The sequence below is a fragment of the Pristiophorus japonicus genome, chromosome 19, assembly GCF_044704955.1.
Source record: "Pristiophorus japonicus isolate sPriJap1 chromosome 19, sPriJap1.hap1, whole genome shotgun sequence".
NCBI lineage: Eukaryota > Metazoa > Chordata > Chondrichthyes > Pristiophoridae > Pristiophorus > Pristiophorus japonicus.
Window position 1 is genome coordinate 4,232,080 of NC_091995.1, and position 19,962 is coordinate 4,252,041.

Consider the following 19,962-nt stretch of genomic DNA (forward strand, 5'->3'; position numbering starts at 1 on the left):
ATGGGGGGAGTCTAGAACTAGGGGGCATAGTCTTAGAATAAGAGGCCACCCATTTAAAACTGAGATGAGGAGAAATTTCTTCTGTGAGGGTTGTAAGTCTGTGGAATTTGTTACATCAAAGAGCTGTGGAAGCTGGGACATTGAATAAATTTAAGACAGAAATAGACAGTTCCTTCAACGATAAGGGGTTATGGGAAGTGGACCCAAGTCCATGATCGGATCAGCCATGATCATATTAAATAGCGGAGCAGGCTCGAGGGGCCGTATGGCCGACTCCTCCTGCTATTTCTTATATTATCATTACCATCATCATAGGCAGTCCCTCGGAATCGAGGAAGATTTGCTTCCACTCTAAAAATGAGTTCTTTGGTGACTCACCCATCACCCCTGTGCTCGCTGACCTACATTGGCTCCCGGTTAAACAACACCTCGATTTCAAAATTCCCATCCTTGTTTACAAATCCCTCCATGGCCCTCGCCCCTCCCTATCTCTGTAATCTCCTCCAGCCCCACAACCCCCAGAGATGTCTGCGCTCCTCTAATTCTGCCCTCCTGACCATCCCTGATTATAATCGCTCCACCATCGGTGGCCGTGCCTTCAGCTGCCTGGGCCCCAAGCTCTGGAACTCCCTCCCTAAACCTCTCCACCTCTCCACCTCACTTTCCTCCTTCAACCCGCTCCTTAAAACCTCTCTCTTTGACCCTTTGGTCACCTGCCGTAATTTCTTGGGACCTTTTACTGTGTTAAAGGCGCTATATAAACACAAGTTGTTGTTGTCCCGCTCCCCGCCAATCACAGCACACACCCCGCGCCCCGCGCCCGCTCACAGGGGCAAAGACTGACGGCCGTTCAACATTAAATATTTAAACCCAACCGGCAAGTTCCGAGCGCGAGCCTCTTTCAACCCAAATCATGGCCACAAACCCCGCCTCCCGGCGGCGCTGATTGGCCAATGGCATCCCTGTGAGGCTGCTGACAGGAAGCGGATTGGCGGAGCGGCTGTCACTCAGAGCGAGGGAGGCGGGTTTCCGGGGCGAGCGTGGGCGTCAAGGCAACGGGTTTGGTGAGCGAGGTTGGCAGTCACTTCTTCCCCGGGAACCTGCTGAGCGGAGGCTGGGGTGTGGGGATGTGGGGTGTGGGATGTGGGATGTGTTTGCTCCAGTCTGTACTATATATAATGTGTGGGATTTTGTTGTGGATTGTGACACAGAGGGGGAAACACATTTAAATAGTGTTTACAATGACAGGGTCTGCTGCCCAGTGAGTGAGCCACAGTCCTGGCTGGTGGCTACAGGATGTGCTGCAGATGGTACAGATCCAATGTGTAATCCATTGGAAGGTAATGCACCTAATTACCTACCTGCCAAGTCTCAGTTATTTGCAGTGGGCACGATATATCTTATCATTTTTAAATGAACAAACCGCAGCCGTGCCTTCAGCTGCCTGGGCCCTAAGCTCTGGATTCTCTCCCTAAACTTACTTTTGAAGTGTACTTGTGGTTGTAATGTAGGAAACTTGGCCGTCAATCTGTGCACGGCAAGCTCTCACAAGCAGCAATGTGTTAGCGACCAAATATGTTTTTTTCATGTTGGTTGAGAGATAAATATTGGACAGGACTTTGTGAATAACTTCCCCTGCTCTTCAAAATAGTGCCATGAGATCTTTTACGTCCACCTGAGAGGGTAGATGGGGATTCGGATTCAGACCTCATCTGAAAGACTGCACCTCCGACAGTGCAGCGCTCCCTCAGCACTGCATTGGAGTGTCAGCCTAGATTTTGTGCTCAAGGTTCTGGAGCAGGACCTAGGGTATGGAGAGAAAGCAGGAAAGGGTTACTGAAGAAATGATCAGCCATGATCTTATAGAATGGTGGTGTAGGCTCGAAGGGCTGAATGGCCTACTTCTGCACCTGTTTTCTATGTTAAACCCATAACCTTCTGAGCCTAAAAAAAAAACAAATTGGTAATACAGAAAAGTAGACAGGAGGAGTTGGAGACAGTTCTCAGTGCAATTATCTCCCTCCTGTCACTGTATGAAGGCGCAGTTTTAAGAGGATTACTTCTTTACCCAGCAAGTGTTGAGAATGTGGAATTTGCTACCGCATGCAGTGGTTGAGGCGAATAGCACAGATGCAATTAAAGGGAAACTGGGTAAACATTCATTATCCTTTATTGTCATCCTTCATTATCAGGCCCCCCGCCCCCTCCTTTACCATTTGAGCCTGCTCTGCCATTCAATAAGATCATGGCTGATCTTTGACCTTAGCTCCACTTTCCTGCCTGATCACCATATCCCTTGATTCCCCCAGATTCCAAAAATCTATCGATCTCCGCCTTAAATCTACTCAGAGACTCAGCATCCACAGCCCTTTGGGATAGAGAATTCCAAAGATTCACATCCCTCCTCATCTCAGTCTTAAATGGCCGACCGCTTATCCTGAGACTATGTGCCCTTGTTCTCGACTCTCCAGACAGGGGAAACAACCTCTCAGCATCTACCCTGTCAGTCCTCCTCAGAATCTTGTGTTCAATGAGAACACCTCTCTCTCTTAATTCCAGAGAGTATGGTCCCAATGTACATTGGGGAAAAGAAGGGTGAGGAGGGGGAATGCAAATAATCCCCATAATATAATGGTGGGTAATCTTAGTCATGGGTTAAAGACAATCTGTGCATTGGATCTTCTGTTTTTTTGAGGGGGCTGTCATCTATTGTAAGGTGTGTATGTGTGTGTTTAAATTAGACTTGTGTAAAGAATCTGGTCACAGCTGGAGTATGGGTAAGAAATGATGGAATCAGCAAGGGCAGGAAATGATGCTGTATCAGAACTATTTCAGTCACACACTGTCACTGACTTGTTTCGAGCATAGGACATGTCATGCTGCAATAATGGTGTGTGTTAATCCCGTAGAAAGAAAGACTTGCATTTATATAGTGTATTTCACGAGCTCAGGACGTCCCAAAGTGCTTTACAGCCAGTGAAGTACTTTTGAAGTGCAGTCAGTGTTGTAAAGTAGCAAATGCAGCAGCCAATTTGCACACAGCAAGCTCTCACAAACAGCAATGTGGCAATGACCAGCTCATCTGTTTTGGTGATGGTGGTTGAGGGATAAATATTGACCCAGGACACTGGGGACAACTCCCCTGCTCTCTTTCCCAATAGGAAACTTGGCGTTGCCTGACTTTGCATTTTATTTAAATTTCAGGATATCTTGTGAGCTGGAGGAGGGCGGGAATCTTAGTTTGAATCTGTAATGTTGTTGAAATATAGAAAGCTCAGTACTTCTGTTTATAGTTCAGCTGATTCTGCATGTCTTAACTCTGTATGTCCTGGCTCAGTGAGATTGGGACAGTCATGCCACTTACTGTGTGTTGATGCAAAGCAGTTTGAGATTGACGGCGAGGGAAGATGTGCAGAGTAACTCTGAAGATCAATAGTTTCCATTGACCATGGGCCAGGAGAGAGTTTGACTCCATTTCAGCTTTGCACCAGCTGCAACCATTATGAAGTGAAGTTAAAACAATTGGTCCAGCTAAGAGTTTTTAAAAATTCACTTTTGATCTTTCTAATTTTAGCAAACACTGACTCTGTTGTCAGCACCTAGAATCATAGAGACACATAGCACAGGAGGGGGCCAATCTGCCCATCGTCCCTATGCTGGCTCTTTGAAAGAGCTGTCCCATTAGTCTCACTCCCTGCTCTTTCCCCAGAGCCCTGTGAATGTCTCCTACTCAACTATTTATCCAGTTCTCTTTTGAAAGTTACTATTGAATCTGCTTCCACCGCCCTTTCAGGCAGTGCGTTCCAGATCACCATTGCTGTGTAAGAATGTTTCCCCTCATTTCCCCCCTAGATTTTTTGCCAAATAACTTCAGACATCATTTAATTTAAATTGCAGGTGAAAATGAACACAATCCTACATTCTCTGAGGCAGAAGAAAACCTCTTTTGAAGATTTTGAGTTGAAGCAGTAAGAGAGCATCTCTGAAATGAAGGGGAATTCTCAGTGGACCAATGTGAGCTGTGCCTGTACGGGTAGTGTGTTATACACCCCATGCCCGGCTAATAGAACTCTATCCCTGTGCATTTTCAGCAGCATGGCTTGGTGTTTATTAAGCATTGTGATCAATGTGCTGGTGACCTACGATTGTTGTGCTTCCTTCTTTAACAAACTCTTTTTGTCTTAACAGGAGCAGTCGAATCAATCGCAGGACCTCATCGACTCTGAATTTTCTACTTTGCGCAATATTTTGGATGAAGAGGAAGGGAACTTGGTCGAAGAACTGAATGAGGAAAAGGATGATATTTTATTCAGAATGGTGACAAATCTGCGAGAAATCCGGGACAATTCAGGATAAGCTTTCCTTGTCTATAAATGACCTGAACTTGGGTATAGAAAATACAATTTTGAAGTTTGCAGATGATACAAAACTTGCCAATGTAGTGAATAGTGAGCAGGATAGTAGCCGACTTCAGGAGGACAAAGATAGACTGGTGAAATGGGCAGACACATGGCAGATACAATTTAATGCGGATCGGTGTGACGTGATGCACTTTGAGGGAACATGAAGAGGCTCTGTAATCTAAATGATTCTATTTTGAGGGTTGTGCAAGAACAGAAGGAACTGGGGTAAATGTTCACAAATCTTTGAAGGTGGCAGGGAAAGTTGATCAGACAGTCAAGAAAGCTTGTGGGATACTTGGCTTTGTAAATGGGGCATTGAATTCAAAAACAAGGAAGTCATGCTAAACCTTTACAAATCACTGGTTAGGCCTCAGCTGGAGTATTGTGTAGAATTCTGGGAACCACACTTGTGGAAGGATGTCAAGGTCTTGGAGAGGGTAAGAAGGAGCTTTACTCAGATGATCGTAGGAATGAGGGACTTCAGTTATGTGGAGAGATTGCAGAAGCTGGGATTGTTCTCCTTGGAGCAGAAAAGGTCAAGGCGATACCTAATCGAGGTATTCAAAATTCTGAGCTGTTTTGATTGAGCAAACAGGAAGAAACCGTTTCTTCTGGCAAGTGGATCGGTAGCCAGAGGTCATAGATTTAAAATAATTAGCAAATGATCTCGGGGGAAATGTGGAGATATTTTTTCACAAAGGGTTATTTAGATTTGGAACCTGAAAGGGTGGTGGAAGCAGATTCCATAGGGACTTTCAAAAGGCAATTGGACATGTACTTGAAGAGAACTAATTTGCAGGGTTATGGGGAAAGGCTTGCGTGTGGTAATAAATTGGACAGCTCTTTCACAGGATGAACAGCTTTAATCTCCTTGGTGTCTTTGACATCCAGGCCCACATCACATCCTTGCTGTCTACTCTGCTCTGCCTCAATACTTTCTTGTTTCTTTTTTAAACTTCATTCACAGGGTTGTGGAAATCTCGAACTATCTCCCTCAAAAGACTGAATGCGCGGATCAAACAATTCAACATTTTCCAGACAGATATGGGTGGATTTTTGTTGGTTAAGGGCATCAAGGAAATGGAGCAAAAACAGGTAAATGCAGTTGAGGTACAATCAGCCATGATCTAACTGAATGGTGGAACAGGCTCCTCCTGTCCCTGTGCACCATCCTCTGCAGTCAGCCATGTTTATAATATTCCCACAACACTGTAGTTCCCAAGTGCTACAGTAGCCTCGTGTTTTGGAATTGCTGATTCCTAATGCATTCAGCATTCCCGTCCTATACAGCTTACTGTAGATGTTCCCATCTTTTGGCCCCTAGTTTACCCTTGTTAATGTTACCTGGTTCTTGTATATCACCCACCTGCTGTCTAGATTCCACTCTGTAATCAATGTCATGTGGATCACCTTTCCTCCTGGCCTTCTCCCTCCTATCCAATGTAAATGTTTCTTGCAGCTACTTCAACGTTCCTGACCAGTTCCATTGTTTTTTCATAGAAACATAGAAAATAGGTGCAGGAGTAGGCCATTCGGCCCTTCAAGCTGTACTGCCATTCAATAAGATCATGGCTGATCATTCCTTCAGTACCCCTTTCCTGCTTTCTCTCCATACCCCTTGATCCCTTTAACCGTAAGGGCCACATCTAACTCCCTCTTGAATATATCCAATGAACTGGCATCAACAACTCTCTGCGGCAGGGAATTCCATCGGTTAACAACTCTGAGTGAAGAAGCTTCTGCTCATCTCAGTCCTAAATGGCCTACCCCTTATTCTAAGACTATGTGCCCTGGTTCTGAACTTCCCCAACATCGGGAACATTCTTCCCACATCTAACTTGTCCAGTCCTGTCAGAATCTTACATGTTTCTATGAGATCCCCTCTTATCCTTCTAAACTTCAGTGAATAAAGGCCCAGTTGATCCAGTCTCCTCTCATATGACAGCCCAGCCATCCTGGAATCAGTCTGGTGAACCTTCGCTGCGCTCCCTCAGTAGCAAGAACGTCCTTCCTCAGACTAGGAGACCAAAACTGAGCACAATATTCCAGGTGAGTCCTCACTAAGGCCCTGTACAACTGCATTAAGAGCTCCCTGCTCCGATACTCAAATCCCCTAGCTATGAAGGCCAACATACCATTTGCCTTCTTTACCGCCTGCTGTACCTGCGTGCCCACTTTGTGACTGATGAACCATGACACCCAGGTCTCGTTGCACCTCCCCTTTTCCTAATCTGCCGCCATTCAGATAATATTCTGCCTTCGTGTTTTTGCCTCCAAAATGGATAACCTCACATTTATCAACATTATACTGCATCTGCCATGCATTTGCCCACTCACCTAACCTGTCCAAGTCACCCTGCAGCCTCTTAGCGTCATCCTCACAGCTCACACTGCTACCCAGTTTAGTGTCATCCGCCAACTTGGAGATATTACTCAATTCATTCATCTAAATCGTTAATGTATATTGTAAAGAGCTGGCGTCTCAGCACTGAGCCCTGCGGCACTCCACGTGTCACTGCCTGCCATTCTTAAAAGGACCCGTTTATCCCGACTCTCTGCTTCCTGTCTGCCAACTAGATCTCTATCCACGCCAGTACATTATCCCCAATACCATGTACTTTGATTTTGCACACCAATCTCTTGTGCGGGACCTTGTCAAAAGCCTTTTGAAAGTCCAAATACACCACATCCACTGGTTCTCCCTTGTTCACTCTGCTAGTTACATCCTCAAAAAATTCCAGAAGATTCATCAAGCATGATTTCCCTTTCATAAATCCATGCTGACTTGGTCCGATCCTGTCACTGCTTTCCAAATGCGCTGCTATTTCCCTTGATCGATTCCAACATTTTCCCCACTACTGATGTCAGGCTAACCGGTCTATAATTACCTGTTTTCTCTCCCTCCTTTTTTTAAAAAAATAGAATGGTGTTACATTAGCTACCCTCCAGTCCATAGGAACTGATCCAGAGTCGATAGACGGTTGGAAAATGATCACCAATGTGTCCACTATTTCTCGGGCAGATTCCTTAAATACTCTGGCATGCAGACTATCAGGCCCCGGGGATTTATCGGCCTTCAATCCCATCAATTTCCCGCCTAATAAGGTTATCCTTCAGTTCCTCCTCACTAGACCCACTGTCCCCTAGTACATTCGGAAGGTTATTTGTGTCTTCCTTCGTGAAGACAGAACCAAAGTATTGGTTCAATTGGTCTGCCATTTCTTTGTTCCCCATTATAAATTCACCTGAATCCGACTGCAAGGGATCTACGTTTGTCTTTACTAATCTTTTTCTCTTCACATATTTATAGAAGCTTTTGCAGTCAGTTTTTATGTTCCCTGCAAGCTTCCTCTCGTATCCTATTTTCCCCCTCTTAATTAAACCCTTAGTCCTCTTCTGTTGAATTCTAAATTTCTCCCAGTCCTCAGGTTTGTTGCTTTTTCTACCCAATTTAAATGCCTCTTCCTTGGCGTTAACACTATCCTTAATTTCCCTTGTTAGCCATGGTTGAGCCACCTTCCCAGTTTTATTTTTACTCCAGACAGCGATGTGCAATTGCTGAAGTTCATCCATGTGTTCTTTAAATGTTTCCCATTGCTTATCCACCGTCAACCCTTTAAGTATCCTTTGCCAGTCTATTCTAGCCAATTCATGCCTCATACCATCGAAGTTACCTTTCCTTAAGTTCAGGACCCTAGTTTCCGAATTAACTTTGTCACTCTCCATCTTAATAAGGAATTCTACCATATTTTGCTCACTCTTCCCCAAGGGGTGTCTCACAACAAGATTGCTAATTAGTCTCTTCTCATTACACATCACCCAGTCTAGGATGGCCAGCCCTCTAGTTGGTTCCTCAACATATTGGTCTTGAAAACCATCACTAATACACTCCAGGAAATCCTCCTCCGCCGCATTGCTACCAGTTAGGTTAGCCCAATCAATATCTAGATTAAACTCTCCCATGATTACTGCTGTACCTTTATTGCACACTTCCCTTATTTCTTGTTTGATGCTGTCCCCAACCTCACTACTACTATTTGGTGATCTGTACACAACTCCCACTAGTGTTTTCTGCCCTTTGGAATTCCGCAGCACCACCCATACCGATTCCACATCATCCAGTCTAATGTCCTTCCTTACAATTCCATTGATTTCCTCTTTAACCAGCAATGCCACCCTGCCTCCTTTTCCTTTCTGTCTATCCTTCCTAAATGCTGAATAGCCCTGGATGTTGAGTTCCCAGCCTTGGTCACCCTGGAGCCATGTCTCCGTGATGCCAATTACATCGTATCCATTAACTGCTATCTGCACAGTTAATTCATCCACCTTATTCCGAATACTCCTCGCATTAAGGCGCAGAGCCTACAGGCTTGTTTTTTTTAAACACACTTTGCCCCTTTAGAATTTTGCTGTAATGTGGCCCTTTTTGTTTTTTGCCTTGGGTTTTTCTGCCCTCCACTTTTACTATTCTCCTTTCTATCTTTTGCTTCTGATTCCATTTTATTTCCCTCTGTCTCCCTGCATAGGTTCCCATCCCCCTGCCATATTAGTTTAATTCCTCCCCAAAGCACCAGCAAATACTCCCCCCTAGGACATTGGTTCCGGTCCTGCCCAGGTGCAAACCGTCTGGTTTGTACTGGTCCCACCTCCCCCAGAACTGGTTCCATTGCCCCAGGAATTTGAATCCCTCCCTTGTGCATCACTCCTGAAGCCACATATTCATCTGAGCTATCCTGCGATTCCTACTCTGACTAGCACGTGGCACTGGTAGCAATCCTGAGATTACTACTTTTGAGGTCCTACTTTTTAACTGCTAGCTCCCTAAATTCGTCTCATAGGACCTCATCCCGTTTTTTACCTGTATCATTGGTACCTATATGCACCACGACAACTGGCTGTTCACCTTCCCTTTTCAGAATGTCCTGCACCTGCTCAGAGACATCCTTGACCCTTGCACCAGGGAGGCAACATACCATCCTGGAGTCTCGGTTGCGGCCGCAGAAACGCCTATCTATTCCCCTTACAATTGAATTCCCTATCACTAATGCTCTCCCACTCTTTTTCCTGCCCTCCTGTGCAGCAGAGCCAGCCACGGTGCCATGAACTTGGCTGCTGCTGCCCTCCCCTGATGAGTCATCCCCCTCAACAGTACCCAAAGCGGTGTATCTGTTTTGCAGGGGGCTGACCACAGGGACCCCTGCACTACCTTCCTTGCACTGCTCTTCCTGTTGGTCTTCCATTCACTATCTGGCTGTGGACCCTTTACCTGCAGTAAGACCAGCTCGCTAAATGTGCTAATCACGTCATTCTCAGCATCGTGGATGCTCCAAAGTGAATCCACCCGCAGCTCCAGTGCTGCCGCAATGCGGTCCGTCAGGAGCTGCAGGCGGATACACTTCCCGCACACATAGTCGTCAGGGACACCGAAAGCGTCCCGGAGTTCCCACATAGTACAGGAGGAGCATAACACGTGTCCGAGCTGTCCTGCCATGACTTAACCCTTAGATACACTTAAATTGGCAACAACAATGTTAAAAGGTTACTTACTGATATAGAAAAGAAACAGAAAAAGAAAAACTACTTACCAATCACTTACCCCCTTGGCTGTGATGTCACCTTTTGATTTCTTTCTACTTATTTGCTTTCTCTCCCTGCTGCAGCTGCACCGGTAGGCCTCATCAACGAGCTCCCGCCTCCACGAACTCCCCCGACTGCTGAGCCTTTATTGGCCGCTGCCTCTCGACGCTGCTACCGCCTCTCTCAAACTTTTATTTGGTCATCTCTCTCCGATTTTTTTTTGTCACAAAAATAACGCCATTTACTTTTCGAAGTCCCGGTATTATTTTAGCAGCAAGTTGACTGGCAGTTATTCATATTTACGAGTTGTTTTACAAACATCTTTTTCACCCAGAACAGGAAGTATGTCAAAGGAAATTGCCTTGCTTTTCTAGGCCATCCTTGCATGGGAGGGGTCAGAGCCCTTACAGGATTTCTTACATTGTCATTTAGCCCTTCCTGCTCCTCCAGTACCTTTTGTCATTTATCTTCAATGTGCACAGACCTATCTCCAGGTAACCAACTCATCACCACCCACCTCCCTACAGCCAGAATCTCCCTGCACCTCACCAACTGCATCTTTGTCCTAACCATGTTCTTTCTCAGTGACGCACCCTCAATATTGAGTACCAGCCCATCTACTTCACTAATGTCTGACTCGATTAGTCCAATACTATCCACTCGCCGTTGATCATTACCTTTCCAGATCAGCGAGTTGCTCCACACTTTACTCTTGACTCTCGAGCTCTTTTTTGCTGCACAGTCGAGCCTTGTTTAGTCTGTTTGAGCACTGCCAGCGGTCTGCTGTGCATTAACATTTGTGTTTCTATCTATTTCAGGAAAGTACGCCCGAGGAGCCATAGCTGGAGAAAATGGTAAGAAAACACATTTAAAAGCTCTTTATTTGAATGTACGCAGCGTTCATAACAAATTAGATGAGCTGTCGGCACAAATAGGTATGATCTGGTAACCATAACAGAGACATGGTTGCAAGGTGACCAGGACTGGGAACTAAACATTCAGGGGTACTTGATAATTCAGAAGGACAGACAGACAGAAAGGAACAGGATGTGGGGTAGCTCTGTTGATAAAGCATGAAATCACTGCAATAATGAGAAACGATATTGGCTCAAATGATCAGGATATTGAAACAGTTTGGGTGGAGATAAGGAATAACAAGGGGAAAAACGTCACTGGTGGGCGTAGTTGAAAGGCCCCTTAACAGTTGCAACTCTGTTGGTCGGAGTATAAATCAAGAAATAGTGGGGGGCTTGTAAAAAGAGAACAGCAATAATCATGGGTGATTTTAACCTCCATATTGATTGGACAAATCAAATTGGTCAGGATAGTCTTGAGGAAGAGTTCATAGAAAATAGGTGCAAGAGTAGGCCATTCAGCCCTTCGAGCCTGCACGGCCATTCAATAAGATCATGGCTGATCATTCCCTCAGTACCCCTTTCCTGCTTTCTCTCCATACCCCTTGATCCCCTTAGACATAAGGGCCATATCTAACTCCCACCTGAATATATCCAATGAACTGGCATCAACAACTCTCTGCGGCAGGGAATTCAATAGGTTAACAACTCTGAGTGAAGAAGTTTCTCCTCATCTCAGTTCTAAATGGTCTACCCCTTATCCTGAGATTATGTCCCCTGGTTCTGGACTTCCCCAACATCTTCCTGCATCTAACTTGTCCAGTCCCGTCAGAATCTTATATGTTTTTAATGAGATCCCCTCTCATCCTTCCTTCTAAACTCCACTGAATAAAAGCCTAGTTTATCCAGTCTCTCCTCATATGACAGTCCAGCCATCCCTGGAATCAGTCTCATGAACCTTCGCTGCACTCCCTCAAAAGCAAGAACGTCCTTCCTCAGATTAGGAGACCAAAACTGAACACAATATTCCAAGTGAAGCCTCACAAAGGCCCTGTACAACTGCAGTAAGACCTCCCTGCTCCTATACTCAAATCCCTTAGCTATGAATGCCAACATACCATTTGCCTTCCTCACTGCCTGCTGTACCTGCATGCCCACTTTCAGTGACTGATGAAGCATGACAGCAAGATCTTGTTGCACCTCCCCTTTTCCTAATCTGTCACCATTCAGATAATATTCTGCCTTTGTGTTTTTGCCCCCAAAATGGATAACCTCACATTTATCCACATTCTACTGCATCTGCCATGCATTTACCCACTCAACTAACCTGCCCAAGTCACCCGTCAGCCGCTTAGCGTCCTCCTCACAGCTCACACCACCACCCAGTTTAGTGTCATCCGCAAACTTGGAGATATTACACTCAATTGCTTCATCTAAATCGTTAATGTATATTATAAAGAGCTGGGGTCCCAGCACTGAGCACTGCGGCACTCCACTCGTCACTGCCTGCCATTCTGAAAAGGACCCGTTTATCCTGACTCTCTGCTTCCTGTCTGCCAACCAGCTCTCTATCCACGCCAGTACATTACCCCCAATACCATGCACGTTGATTTTGCACACCAATCTCTTGTGCGGGACCTTGTCAAAAGCCTTTTGAAAGTCCAAATACACCACATCCACTGGTCCTCTCTTGTCCACTCTGCTAGTTACATCCTCTCAAAATTCTAGAAGATTCATCAAGCATGATTTCCCTTTCATAAATCCATGCTGACTTGGTCTGATCCTGTCACTGCTTTCCAAATGCGCTGCTATTTCATCCTTAATGATTGATTCCAACATTTTCCCCACTACTGATGTCAGGCTAACTGGTCTATAATTACCCGTTTTCTCTCTCCTTTTTCAAAAAGTGGTGTTACATTAGCTACCCTCCAGACCATAGGAACTGACCCAGAGTCGATAGACTGTTGGAAAATGATCACCAATGCATCCACTATTTCTAGGGCCACTTCCTTAAGTACTCTGGGATGCAGACTATCAGGGCCCGGGGATTTATCGGCATTCAATCCCATCAATTTCCCTAATACAATTTCCCGCCTAATAAGGATATCCTTCAGTTCCTCCTCACTAGACCCACTGTCCCCTAGTACATTCAGAAGGTTATTTGTGTCTTCCTTCGTGAAGACAGAACCAAAGTATTGGTTCAATTGGTCTGCCATTTCTTTGTTCCCCATTATAAATTCCCCTGAATCCGACTGCAAGGGATCTACGTTTGTCTTCACTAATCTTTTTCTCTTCACATATTTATAGAAGCTTTTGCAGTCAGTTTTTTTGTTCCCTGCAAGCTTCCTCTCGTACTCTATTTTCCCCCTCTTAATTAAACCCTTAGTCCTCCTTTGTTGAATTCTAAATTTCTCCCAGTCCTCAGGTTTGTTGCTTTTTCTAGCTAATTTATATGCCTCTTCCTTAACACTATCCTTAATTTCCCTTGTTAGCCACGGTTGAGCCACCTTCCCAGTTTTATTTTTACTCCAGGAAGCGATGTACAATTGCTGAAGTTCATCCATGTGTTCTTTAAATGTTTCCCATTGCTTATCCACCGTCAACCCTTTAAGTATCCTTTGCCAGTCTATTCTAGCCAATTCACGCCTCATACCGTCGAAGTTACCTTTCCTAAGGTTCAGGACCCTAGTTTCCGAATTAACTGTCACTCTCCATCTTAATAAGGAATTCTACCATATTATGGTCACTCTTCCCCAAGGGGCCTCGCACAACAAGATTGCTAATTAGTCCCTTCTCATTACACTTCACCCAGTCTCGGATGGCCTGCTCTCTAGTTGGTTCCTCGACATATTGGTCTAGAAAACCATCCCTAATACACTCCAGGAAATCCTCCTCCACCGCATTGCTACCAGTTTGGTTAGCCCAATCAATATGTAGATTAAAGTCACCCATGATAACTGCTGTACCTTTATTGCACACATGCCTTATTTCTTGCTTGATGCTGTACCCAACCTCACTACTACTGTTTAGTGGTCTGTACACAACTCCCACTAGCGTTTTCTGCCTTTTGCAATTCTGCAGCTCCACCCATACCGATTCCACATCACCCAGGCTAATGTCCCTCCTTACTGCTGCATTAATTTTCTCTTTAACCAGCAACGCCACCCGCCTCCTTTTCCTCTCTGCCTATCCTTCCTAAATGTTGAATACCCCTGGATGTTGAGTTCCCAGCCTTGGTCACCCTGGAGCCGTGACTCCATGATGCCAATTACATCATATCCGTTAACTGCTGCACAGCAGTTAATTCATCCACCTTATTCCGAATACTCCTCGCATTGAGGCACAGAGCCTTCAGGCTTGTCTTTCTAACACACTTTGCCCCTTTAGAATTTTGCTGTAATGTGGCCCTTTTTGTTTTTTGCCTTGGGTTTTTCTGCCCTCCACTTTTACTATTCTCCTTTCTATCTTTTGCTTCTGTCTCCATTTTCTCTGTCTCTGTCTCCCTGCATAGGTTCCCATCCCCCTGCCATATTAGTTTAACTCCTCTTCAACAGCACTAGCAAACATTCCCCCGAGGACATTGGTTCCGGTCCTGCCCAGGTGCAGACCATCCGGTTTGTACTGGTCCCACCTCCCCCAGAACTGGTTCCAATGTCCCAGGAATTTGAATCCCTCCCTTGTGCACCACTCCTGAAGCCACGTATTCATCTGAGCTATCCTGCGATTCCTACTCTGACTAGCATGTGGCACTGGTAGCAATCCTGAGATTACTACTTTTGAGGTCCTACTTTTAAATTTAGCTCCTAGCTCCCTAAATTCGTGTCGTAGGACCTCATCCCATTTTTTACCTATATCATTGGTACCAATGTGCACCACGACAACTGGCTGTTCACCCTCCCTTTTCAGAATGTCCTGCACCCGATCCGAGACATCCTTGACCCTTGCACCAGGGAGGCAACATACCATCCTGGAGTCTCAGTTGCGGCCACAGAAACACCTATCTATTCCCCGTACAATCGAATCCGCTATCACTATAGCTCTCCCACTTTTTTTTTCCGGCACTCCTGTGCAGCAGAGTCACCCACGGTGCCATGAACATGGCTGCTGCTGCTCCCTCCTGATGAGTCATCCCCCTCAACAGTACCCAAAGCGCTGTATCTGTTTTGCAGGGGGATGACCACAGGGGACCCCTGCACTACCTTCCTTGTACTGCTCTTCCTGTTGGTCTTCCATTTACTATCTGTGTACCCTTTTCCTGGGGTAAGACCAACTCGCTAAACGTGCTACTCACGTCATTCTCAGCATCGTGGATGCTCCAGAGTGAATCCACTCACAGCTCCAGTGCCGCAATGCGGTCCGTCAGGAGTTGGAGGCAGATACACTTCCCGCACACGTAGTCGTCAAGGACACCGGAAGCATCCCTGACTTCCCACATAGTACAGGAGGAACATAACATGTGTCCGAGCTGTCCTGCCATGACTTAACCCTTAGATTAACTTAATTTGGCAACGACAATGCTAAAGGTTACCTACTGATATAGAAAAGATCAAAGAAAAGCTACTCACCAATCACTCACCCCCTTGGCTGCATAAAGAGTGCATAAGGGATGGGTTCCTTGATCATTATGTAACGGAACCAACCAGGGGCAGGCTATCTTAGATCTGGTCCTGTGTAATGGGAAAGGATTAATAAACCATCTCCTTGTCAAGAATCCCCTTGGAATGAGTGATCATAGCATGGTTGAATTTCAAATTCAGATGGAGGGCGAGAAAGTTGGATGTCAAGCCAGCGTACTAAGCTTAAGTAAAGGAGACTACAAAGATATGAGGGCAGAGTTGGCGAAAGTGGGCTGGGAAAATAGATTAAAGTGTAGGACCGTTGATGCACAGTGGTGTAAATTTAAGGAGATATTTCATAACTCTCGAGAAAAATATCTTCCAGTGAGGAGGAAATGGTGTTAAAGAAAAGATAGCCATCCGCGGCTAACTAAAGAAATAAAGGATGGTATCCAATTTTAAAAACAAGGGCATACAAAATGGCCAAAACTAGTGGGAGGACAGAAGATTGGGAAGCTTTTAAAAGCCAGCAAAGGATGACTAAAAAAATGATTAAGAAAGGAAAGATAGACTATGAAAGTGAACTAACCAGAAGTATAAAAACAGATGGCAAGAGTTTCTTACGGTAGAGGACACTAAAAATATCGCAACAGTGGATAGTCAAGGGGCTATAGAGGGGGAGGAACTTAACACAATCACAATCACTAAGGAGGTGGTATTCAGTATGATAAAGGAACTAAAGGTGGATAAATCCTCTGGACCTGATGGCTTGCATCCTAGGGTCTTAAGAGAAGTAGTGGCTGGGATAGTGGATTTTTTGGTTGTAATTTACCATAATTCCCTGGATTCTGGGGAAGTCCCAGCAGATTGGAAAAGTGTAAATGTAACGCCCCTATTTTAAAAAAAAAAAAGGAAGCAGACAAAAAGCAGGAAACGAAAGACCAGTTGGCCAGACATCTGTGGTTCGGAAAATGTTGGAATCCATTATTAAAGAAGCAATAGCAGGACATTAAGAAAAGCAAAATTCAGTCAGGCAAAGTCTGCATGGATTTATGAAGGGGAAGTCATGTTTGACAAATTTGCTGGAATTCTTTGAGGATGTAACAAACCGGGTGGATAAAGGGGAACCAGTGGATGTGGTGTATTTCGACTTCCAGAAGGCATTTGACAAGGTGCCACATAAAAGATTACTGCACAAAATAAAAGTTCACGGGGTTGGGGGTAATATATTAGCATGGACACAGGATTGGCTAACTAACAGAAAACAGAGAGTCGGGATAAATGGCTCATTCTCGGGTTGGCAATCAGTAACTAGTGGGGTGCCGCAGGGATCAATGCTGAGACACCAACTATTTTATAATCTACATTAACAACTTGGATGAAGGGACCGAGTGTAACGTAGCCAAGTTTGCTGACGATACAAAGATGGGAGGAAAAGCAATGTGTTGAGGAGAACACAAAAATTTGCAAAAGGACATAGACAGGCTAAGTGAGTGGGCAAAAATTTGGGAGATGGAATATAAAGTTGCAAAGTGTGAGGTTATGCACTTTGGCAGAAAAAAAATCGAAGAGCAAGTTATTATTTAAATGGGAAAAAAGTGCAAAGTGCTACAGTACAGCGGGACCTGGGGGTCCTGGTGCATGAAACACAAAAGATTAGTATGCAGGTGCAGCAAGTGATCAGGAAGGCCAATGGAATCTTGGCCTTTATTGCAAAGGGGGTGGAGTATAAAAGCAGGGAAGTCTTGCTAGAGTTTTTTTACAAGGTGTTGGTGAGGCCACACGTAGAATATTGCGTGCAGTTTTGCTTTCCACATTTAAGAAAGGATATAACTGCTTTTGGAGGCAGTTCAGAGAAGGTTCACTAGGTTGATTCCAGAGATGAGGGGTTGACTTTTGAGGAAAGGTTGAGTAGGTTGGGCATCATTGGAATTCAGAAGAATGAGGTGTGATCTTATCGAAATGTATAAGATTATGAGGGGGCTTGACAAGGTGGATGCAGAGAGGATGTTTCCACTGATAGGGGAGACTAGAACTAGGGGGCATAATCTTAGAATAAGGGGCCGCTCATTTAAAACTGAGATGAGGAGGAATTTCTTCTGTGAGGGTTGGAAATCTGTGGAATTTGCTGCCTCCGAGAGCTGTGGAAGCTGGGTCCTTGAATAAATTTAAGACAGAGATAGACAGTTTCTTAACCGATAAGGGAATAAGGGGTTATGGTGAGCGGGCAGTGAATTGGACCAGAGTCCATGATCGGATCAACCATGATTGTATTAAATTGCAGAGCAGCTCGAGGGGCTGTATGGCCTACTCCTGCTCCTATTTCTTATGTTTCTTATTATTCATATGTGCGATTTTCTTTGCAAAATACTTTTTCACCAAAAACAGGAAGTATAACAAAGGAAATTGCCTTGATTTTCTAGGCCATCCTTGCATGGGAGGGTTCAGAGCCCTTACAGAATTTCTTACATTGTCATTTAGTTCTTCCTGCTCCTCCAGTACCTTTTGTCATTTATCTTCAATGTGCACAGACAAAGTGACCTGGGAATGCATGTCCACAGATCCCTGAAGGTAGCAGGCCAGGTGGATAAGGTGGTTAAGAAAGCATATGGAATGCTTGCCTTTATTAGCCGAGGCATAGAATATAAGAACAGGTGGGTTATGCTTGAACTGTACTAAACACTGGTTCGGCCACAGTTGGAGTACTGCGTGCAGTTCTGGTCACCGCATTACAGGAAGGACGTGATTGCACTGGAGAGGGTACAGAGGAGATTTACGAGGATGTTGCTGGAATTGGAGAATCTTGGCTATGAGGACAGATTGGATAGGCTGTTTTTTTTTCCTTGGGACAGAGGAGGGTGAGGGGCGACCTCATTGAGGTGTATAAAATTATGAGGGACCTAGATATAGTGGATTGAAAGGGCCTATTTCCCTTAGCAGAGGTGTCAACAACCAGGGGGAAAAAAATTTAAGTAATGGTAGAATGTTTAGAGGGGATTTGAAGGGAAATTTCTTCACACAGATGGTTGTGGGGGGTCTGGAACTCCCTGCGTAAAAGGATGGTAAAGGCAGAAACCCTCGTCACATTTAAAAAGTACTTGGATGTGCACTTGAAGTGCCGTAGCCTACAGGGTTACGGACCCAGAGCTGGAAAGTGGGATTTGGCCGGCGCAAACACAATGAGCCGAAATGGCTACCTTCAGTTCCATAAACATCTACGATTGTTTCCCTAGGTTACCAACTCAAAATCATTACCACACTCATCACTACCCACCTTCCTACAGCCAGAATCTCTGCACCTCCCCAACTGCATCTTTGTCCTAACCATGTTCTCTGGCTTCTGAAATACTTCTTCCTCATGACTTGGTCTTCTGTATTAGGAGTTAGTGTTTGATCTAATTGAATGGTGGAATGGGCTTGAAGGGCTCTGTGGCCTACTCCTGTTCCTATATCTGCAAATTGTTGTGGCTTTCTCAGTGTCTTTACAAGCGTTCTTCCTGCTGGTGTATTCTCTATTATCTTTTGTGCTCGGTTTCCTCGAGCACTTATTTCAGTTTCTTCCTGTACCTGTTGCAAAAATCCCCATCACAGATCCCCAGTGACTCGCCCTCAATATTGAGTACCAGCCCATCCACTTCACTAAACTCTGACTCAATTAGTCCAATACTATCCACTGGCCTTTGCTAATTAGCTTTACAATCGTTTCCTTCCATTAGTTCCCGTCCCAAAGGCCCAAATCTTTTCCTTCAGGTTTTGGGCAGCTGAGATCAGCGAGTTGCTCCACACTTTACTATTGACTCTCGAGCTCTTTCATGCTGCAAAGTCGAGCCTTGTTTAGTCTGTTTGAGCACTGCCAGCGGTCTGCTGTGCGTTAACATTTGTGTTTCTGTCTATTTCAGGAGAGTACGCCCGAGGAGCAGAGGTACGACACGCTCTCCAAAAATAACTGAACAACATAATAAAGTAGCATATTGAAGGGCTGGTTTTATTTTCTGTTTAATATTTCATATTTACATTATTAGTGAAGATGACCATCAGCCAAACATAGCGGAAGGCAGCCTGTCACTGGGAGCATTTAAAGGGCCCACCAAGTATAGAGCGTGGAGACATGTAATGGACATTCTCAACCCTGGTACGGAGGGCCTTTCCTGTTTTCTTACTTAACCCGTAAAATCCTCAATAAGTGGACACATCTTAAGAATACTAGACACGAGTACAAGAATGTAAATATTATCGATACCCACTTCAAATAAAAAAATAAATGAAATGGCAGCATGTGATGTCTGATTCATGATTCATAATGCAACAAACATAAAAATAATCTAAATTATTTTAGAAGCAATTGGCCATTATAGTTCATTCATTAGTAAACAAAAACTGTGATTTAAATCATTAACCTGTTACAGTGGGTTCTTTCATGGTTTAAAACTGGAGAAATAATGCACGAGTATATTCACAACTGATTTGGTCAAATGACTTTCAATCACCTCCATACAAAAAGCACAAGTCAGGAGTGTGATGGAATACTCTCCACTTTCCTGGGTGAGTGCAGTTCCAACAAAGTTCAAGAAT

The 19,962-nt window shown here is 44.7% G+C and overlaps 1 long non-coding RNA gene across 3 annotated transcripts; it reads left to right on the plus strand.

Annotated features, from left to right (window-relative positions):
* Positions 1-1,031: 1,031 nt before the first annotated feature.
* On the plus strand, positions 1,032-19,652 carry LOC139229652 (uncharacterized). 3 transcript variants are annotated; one of them, XR_011587773.1, is made up of 5 exons: positions 1,032-1,073; positions 4,189-5,498; positions 10,799-10,834; positions 19,290-19,312; positions 19,413-19,652. It is a non-coding gene; the product is annotated as an uncharacterized lncRNA (long non-coding RNA). The 3 variants fall into 3 exon arrangements; XR_011587772.1 differs by lacking the exon at positions 1,032-1,073 and adding an exon at positions 1,153-1,340; XR_011587774.1 differs by lacking the exon at positions 1,032-1,073 and adding an exon at positions 1,153-1,340 and having other exon boundaries at positions 4,189-4,317.
* The last annotated feature ends 310 nt before the right edge of the window (positions 19,653-19,962 follow it).